Source organism: Tenrec ecaudatus, chromosome 15 (assembly GCF_050624435.1).
Source record: "Tenrec ecaudatus isolate mTenEca1 chromosome 15, mTenEca1.hap1, whole genome shotgun sequence".
Lineage (NCBI taxonomy): Eukaryota > Metazoa > Chordata > Mammalia > Afrosoricida > Tenrecidae > Tenrec > Tenrec ecaudatus.
The window spans coordinates 90,106,733-90,114,403 of record NC_134544.1 but is presented as its reverse complement, the minus strand read 5'-3'; positions in this window follow the sequence as shown (position 1 = coordinate 90,114,403).

The window sequence follows — 7,671 nt, the reverse complement described above, 5'->3', positions numbered from 1 at the left end:
TTCCCCAAGGCACAAAATGATATTCTGGTAGGTTTATAAGAGCAAAAACCATAGTCGGTTTGGCAATCAGTAGGGGTTGAGGATATTACAAAGTGTAAGCAAAGAAAGGTTGAGGCTTCCACATTTCTTTCAGGAAGCAGTTTATAGAAACTAAGATAAGCATTAATCTTAAGTTTGTGAAGTAGGGTGGAATGGGGTATGAGAAAAAAGGGCACATTCTGAGAAAAGGAGGATATTGACTTTTGGGTAATAATACACTGTGAAGGAGCAAAACTGGGTGTGGAAGAGAAAGGTTACCTATTTTAGTGATTAAAGAGACCTGGACACCATTTTTTCTAAATTCTAAAATCGGGGCACACGAGTCAAGCTTAAGTCCTTACAACACTGCACTCAACCAAATCGTGATTCACCCAGAATACCTTGTAAGTCAGGCTTAATGAATTAGTTCTCAAAGGTCTCGGCCTTTAAAATAGAAATGCAGTTCTGCTCTGTGCAGAATGGGACACAGTGCATCAGAATCACCCCCCAAGGAATCTAAAACAGTACTACATTGGTTTTATTTTGTTTAAGTGCTATGAGCATTAAGAAACCCTAGATGCACAGTGGGTAGGGCATTGACCACCTGAAATCCAGCTTCTAGGATGGATGATTAAAGGGTGTGCCTCCAAATAATTTGCATTCCAGACCCCACAAGGCTCCTATAAGTTAGAATTGACTTGGTGACTGTGTGTATGGCCTAATTGTATGATTTGAGTCAAAGAAAGTTTCTTCTCATTTGTGGACCTGGTTTAACAGCCCCCAATTGGAAAATATTGCACAGGAAATGAAAGCTTTTTTTCCTCAAAGCTTTAACTATTACGTGGAGAAAAATAGAGAGAGACAGCATGCAAATTGTCAAAGTCATTCCCTCTGTCCTGGGTTTCTGGGACATTTTCAGGATGTGAATTTTCACAGTGTTTTCTACATAGTCATAGGTGGCAGTGTCCTCAGACTGCAGTGTGATAATCTGAAGATATTCTGTGCTGACTGCAATGACTATGGAGAAGACACTTCCTTCTGTAAAGTCCTCAGGGAGAGGCATTGATACAGTGACTGCAATACTAGTCTTAAATATAGCAGATACTGTTTTGCTGATGCTGTGTACTTGTTAGGTGTCCTGTAGTCAGTTCTGATTCACTGTGAATCTGCAAACAATAGTCATAAACACTGCTTGGAGTTAGATTTGGTCAGTCATACTGAAGGTGCACTAAAAAACCCCAATATTCTGAAATGTGGAAATCATGGCAGAAAATATGATTCCAAGGAAAACATAATCTAATTTCATGCAGTTGTGCTGTTAATTGATAAACAAGAATAAAACTTTGCAGATTAAAATTCTAACTACTTTGTTGTTTTGTTTTTCTGACTCTATGACTAAGAGATTGCATGGAGGATAAGGTCCCATTCCAGATCTTATCTAGTGCCGGACTGAAAATCTCACCAGATGGATAAAGCCTCTTCTTCCAAGATGGCTTTGTCTTAAGTCTGGCATGCTGTCCTGGCTGTAAGCTAGGAATGCATACAGGGCTGAAGGCCAGGATCTTGTTCTAGAACCTGGATCTCTCCTTTGGACTTAAATTCCTCCAAACGTGATGCCTGAGTGTCTCCTGAAAGTCAAGAGATATAGAAAAGGAAATTTACATAAAGTTATTGATATTCATTTATATTTAATTTAAAATTTTGAAATGAAATTATTTAGATTAATATGTCTAACAATGGTCCTCAATCTGTGGGTTGTGACCCCGTTGGGGATTGAACAACCCTTTCACAGGGGTCGCCAAATTCATAACAGTAGCAAAATTACAGTTATAAAGTTACAACAAAAATCATTTTATGGTTGGGGGGGGTCACCACAACATAAGGAATTCTATTAAAGGGTCATGCCATTAATACAGTTCAGAACCACTGGTCTATAAGAGCTGACACATTATAAATACTTTGGGGGCCTATACAATCAATACCACAAGGGAAACTGTAGACAAGAGTTTTATGGAAAAAAGAACACCTTTCCTAGTTTCAAACACAGGAGCACACGACCTGAGGGGACCTAAATGTATCCTCAGAAATCCATCACCTCTTCTGTCCTGACTCACAGTGGCTGAGGTCGGCAGCGGGACTTAGGCAAGCTAGTTTTTGAGACCCACATGACAGCTCTGATGAGCATTTGTGCCTTGAAGATTCCATTATGCTCTTGCCGGTCTATGCAGGACTGAGCAGATTTTAGGGAAATCTTAACCATCTTATATCCTCTCCTCCCAATTGCAGTTAGTGGGGACAGATTTGAATCAAGGCTGACATGTCCTTCAGCTTGGCCTTGTTCCCTCTTATGATGTGCCTCCGTGTATGGCTTTCTGTCCTTTGAAAATAGAAGGACGTCAGGTCTACTAAACATATCCTGAATGAGTTCATGAGTACTCCCTGAACTATCAAGGAACATTTTAGACTCTTAACTCAGATATACTGGGCTTGTTTTCCAGTGCACCAACCATGGGGTTAGATTTGGTCAGTCATATACTCAGGTGCACTAAGTACTTCAATATTCTGGAACATCAAAATGATAAAACTATGATCAAAGGAATATATAATCAAATTTTCACTAGCTGTGTTCAGTTAATTGGTAAACAAGAATAAAACTTTGCAGCTTCAAATTTTGTTTCTGTTTTTCTGACTCTATCACTAAGAGATGGCATGGAGGAGATGGTTCCATTCCAGATCTTTTCTAGTGCCCGATTGAAAAGCTCAACAGATGAATGGAGCCTTTTCTTCCAAGATGGCTTTGTCTTAAGTCTGGCCAGCTGGCCTGGTTGTAAGCTAGGAATGCATACAGGGCTGAGGATCAGCACCTTGTTCTAGCACCTGGATCTCTCCTTTTGACTGCGCTTCCTCCCAACATGGTGCCTGCGTGTGTCCTGAAAATCATGAGTTAAATAAAATGAAAGCTACATTAAAATTTATTGATTTTCACTTATATTTAAATCAAAATTATGAAATGAAATTATTTAAATTAACATGGTCTCTAAGAGCTGACACATTATAAATACTTTGGGTATTTATACACAATCAAACCCACAAGGGAAAGTGTAGAGTTTCCTCAGGAATAAGTACCTCTCCTTGCTTCAAGCACAGGAGCACACTATTCCAAGGACCCCAAATGTGTCCTCTGAAACCAGTCACTTCTTCTGTCCTGATTCCCAGTCAGTGGCTTAGGATGGTAGCAGGATTTAGGCCACCAGTTTTTCAGACCCACCTGCCAGCTCTGATGAGCAATTGTGGCTTGAGGATACCACTGTGCTCTCGCTGGTCTACCCTGGACTGAGCACATTTCAGGGAACCCCTACCCATCCTATATCCTCTCCTCCTCATAGCAGTTCCTGGGGACAGGATTGCGTCAGAGCAGACAGGTCCTTCAGCTTTGCCTTGTTCCCTCTGCATGATGTGCCTCCATGTGTGGTCTTCTGCTCTTTGGGAACAGAAGGGCATTTCCTCATATTACAATGAAATGTTTTTAATTCAGTGTTTGATACAAACCCACACATCTAGAGAGATCCTCAAGGGAAATGGTAAGATAGAGAGGAAGCCGGAGACACTGACAGGAAGTCAGCTTTTAACTCCTCTCTGTTTGGTCTGCTGGAACTGAGCCCTGGGTCTGAGGGTCCTCAGCAATCATTGAAGTCCAGTGTCCCACTGTAGGGAGTTTTGTGTATAAACATTTAATGATTCCCTTCACAGTGTCTCTTTTATGGTGATACAAGGTTATGTCCTTAACTTTGAGCCTGACTATTTGAATATAGGGAATGTTCTTGTCATTATCTCTGGGGACTGCCAATCAGCCACCCGCTGAGCTTATGTAGGGTGTAGTACCAACATTAGTACTAGTAATTGAGACCCACTGCAGGCCCTCCCCTGGAGTTGGCTGATGCAATCCATTTATAACTGCTGGTAAATGCAGAGACATTGTCTAGTTAGCCTCGGGTCTCCCCCCAGACTCTACCAGCTGCTCTTTACCCTAGACATCTGCAAACATAAAGACATCCTGTTCAGGAAACTATCACAGATATCCTCTGTTTCTCTTGTTCATCATCTTTTCTTCCTTTTTATAATTGCCACCAGGGAACCTTAGGTCAGCAGACTCAATTGGAACTTGTGCATAATCATATCTGTTCAGTGAATGGGCAGACCTGGGCTGTGCACTCTCGTTTCTAGAGTTTAAGGGTTAGCCTGGGCTGCTCTTCATCAGCAGACTAATGTGCTCTTTGCGAGATGCTTTCATTAGAAAGATATCTGAGGGGAAGATATGAGTGTCCTGGGGCAAATAGCTGTTAATTATAGTGTTTGGAAAAATATGATATCTGATTATACGAGTTTACTGCACTGATTAATCCACATAGACACCAAGAGGAACAGAGGGAACAATATTTTCCCCCATAATACAGCTCCTGTCATCTGTAAGATATAATTGCCTAAGTGTACAAGCGAATGACACCAAAACAGGATGTTATGGTCACAGGTGGTAAACTACTGTAACTTGGGGAAAAGATGTGAGTGTGTTGGGAGGGGAGGTGAGGGAAAAGAGAAAAAGAAGTTCTATCCTGGACAGGGTCAGAAATTTCTCTCCTGGGCCCATAATTCCCCCGAGGGAGAGACATGGATACTTTTAAGGTCCCAAGCCAGACTTTGGTTCAGAGTGCTCCCTTAAAAATGATCAAAGTCAGAAGATTAGATTAATCACCACTCCCTTTAACAAAGCCACATCACAGAACTAACAATCATCAAATATAATAACCCTGAATGCACCTGAGAGTGCTGGAAAGGCAAGTGGGGTTGGGGGGATTTTTTATGTTTGTTTCTGGAGAGTGCAAAGCCAAGCAAAAGAAACAAAGAAAGAACTTCAACTCTGATACCCACGGATTGAACCTCTAATAACATTCCCTCCTCTGAATTTGGCTTTACCATTTGAAATCCTTGCATCATACTCTGAAGCCCACGACTCTGGGTTAGCAGTCATCTGCGCCTCCATTCCAGGATATTCCAGCTTTAAGTCCAATGGAATATTTCCATTCCTTTAATAACAGCAAAGTAAGTGATACTATTAAATTGAGCTGAGCTAAAGTCATGTAACAACATTGCCTGGGGCATCATATGAAATGATTACCTAATCTGAGAATAGGTTTCAGACTCTGTGTTGGTGTTTATGCTGATAGTTGGCTTATGCAATGTTTGCCCTTTTGAGATGGACTGCTTTGACTGAGCATAATGTTCTCTAGGTCTATCTGTGTAGTGATGAGCTTTGTCGGTGTCCTACACATATATAGTATCCCATTCTGTGTATGTACCAAAGTTGCTTTATCCAATCTTCTATTCGTTGGCTTTTGGTTATTGCCAATTTCATGATATTTTGAAGAGTACTTTGATGAACATGGGCATTCATATGTCTATCTTTAATTTGTGATCTTAGTATACCCACTAAAAGCCTTGCTGGAATACATGCAGTTTATTATCCCATTTGTTTGTGGTATCACCATATCACTTTACAGAGTAGTTGGACAGAACTACCAGCAGCAGTGTCTGGGAGTTCCAATCTCTCTGCTTCTTCTCTGGTACATTTATTTCTGTTTTTCTTTCCTTCTTTTCATGGGCTACCATTTTCAGTGTAAAATGATACATCTACATTTTTTTCATATCTGCATCTTCTGTATGGCTCATGATCAGGAACATTTTCTATGGTTGCTGCAAGCCGAGTGCTCACTCGATCAGGAACATTTTTAATGTGTCTATTTGACATTTAGATGCCTATTTTGATTAACCGTCTAGGTATAATTTTTACTGCCTTTATTGTTGAGTTATTTGGATTTTTTTCTTATTAAAGTCTTGCATCATTCTATATATTTTAGTGGTATATAATTGCCCCTGTGTCATTGGTCATGATTGTTTTCCAGTCCAGGAAATAATTGTTAATTCTTTTTTTTTGTTTGTTTGTTAATTCTCTTATTGAATTGTTTTGATGTATATATGGGTCTTATTATACAAAGAATTACTCAGTTATTTTGCTTCTCTTATGTGGACCTCCTCTGCTGTGTTTGAAACGTGTATGCCCTGTATTTGGGCCCTTAAGTATGTAACTGTTTTCCCACTGGTGATCTTTATGGGTCTGTACATGGAGGTAGGTCTTTGATCTATCTTGAGTTCAGTTTTGTACATGAGAAGTCATATGGGTCCTGTGTAATTCTTCTGTAGATTTAGATCCAATTTTGCCATCACCATTGGTTGTAGAGAATGGTTTCTTCCCATTTAATTGTTGGCACTTTCTTGAATATCAGTTGCCTACAGGTGGTTGACTTTATTTGTGAGTTGTCTCTGCCCCCCCTCCCCCGCACCACCACACACACACACACACACAAACACACACACACACACACGTCAGTGTACCTATGATTTGATCAGTCCTATGCTGTTTTGCCTAATGTGGCTGTATAATAGGTTTTGAGATTGGGTAGTGTGAGTTCTCCTACTTTGTTGCACTTTTGATCTTTCTTGCTTATCCTGGGTCTCTTCTCCCTTCATATGAAGTTAGTAATTAGTGTTAACATTTGATTATGGAATGAAGTTACTATTTGGGTCAGTATTGAATGGTATTTAAAATTTGTGTTGGGTAATATTGATATTTACATAATGAGCCTTCCTATCATGAGCCAGGGACATTCTTCCATTTGTGTAGATCTCCTTTGGTTTCTTGTTGTTAGGTGCTGTTGAGTTGAGTTCTGTCTTAAAGTGACCCTCTGTACAACAGTGTGAAGTGCTGCTCAGTCCTGTCCCCACCCCTGTCCTTGATAAACGATTTAATCAGTTATTGTCTCTGTGTGTCCAACACTTCTAGACAATAATAATTACATAAAGATAAAAATAAAATATAAGAAATAAAAGTCTATTCATAATATGTTTAAAACAGACAAGGACTTACTCTCATAGAAAAATAAAAAGATATTTAACCCTAGAGAAAATTCAGGTTGAGTCAAGAGGGAAATCAAGTGACCTTGTACCGTATTTTTCCATGATTAAATCCACTATAATCAAGTTTACAATAGTATATGTCTGATACTAACACTGAAAGAATTTCTTCAGGGATAATAAATTAAATTAAGGAAAATTTAACATTGTTTATTATTTTAATTGTCTTTAAAGATAACTAATATTTAAAACAATAACAAATTTGTATACTTATCTATTATATTCAAGTGATTTTGTTTAAAAAGGGACAGAAGATAAGGAAGAAAGAATTGGAAATATGTTATTAAATTATCCTTATGCTCAATGGAAAGAATGTATTATTGTCTAAACATAAAATAAGATTGTTAAAAATTCATGTTATAAAACAGGATAGATTTATAAAAGTTCATGCAAGAATAATTTAATAATTCAATTAATGTAAATAATATTTATAAAATACTAATTCAAAGCAAGAAAAAGAGCAAAAACAATCCAATAAATAGAAAACTACTAGTAAAATGTAACTACTAGTAAAGTGTTCAGTTTTAATACAAAATGTTCAATATGGTATAAATTTAAGTCTGAGTACTGATTTGAGTTGGAGACATTTCCTTTGAGGCAAATACCTATCATTCTCATGTGAGAACA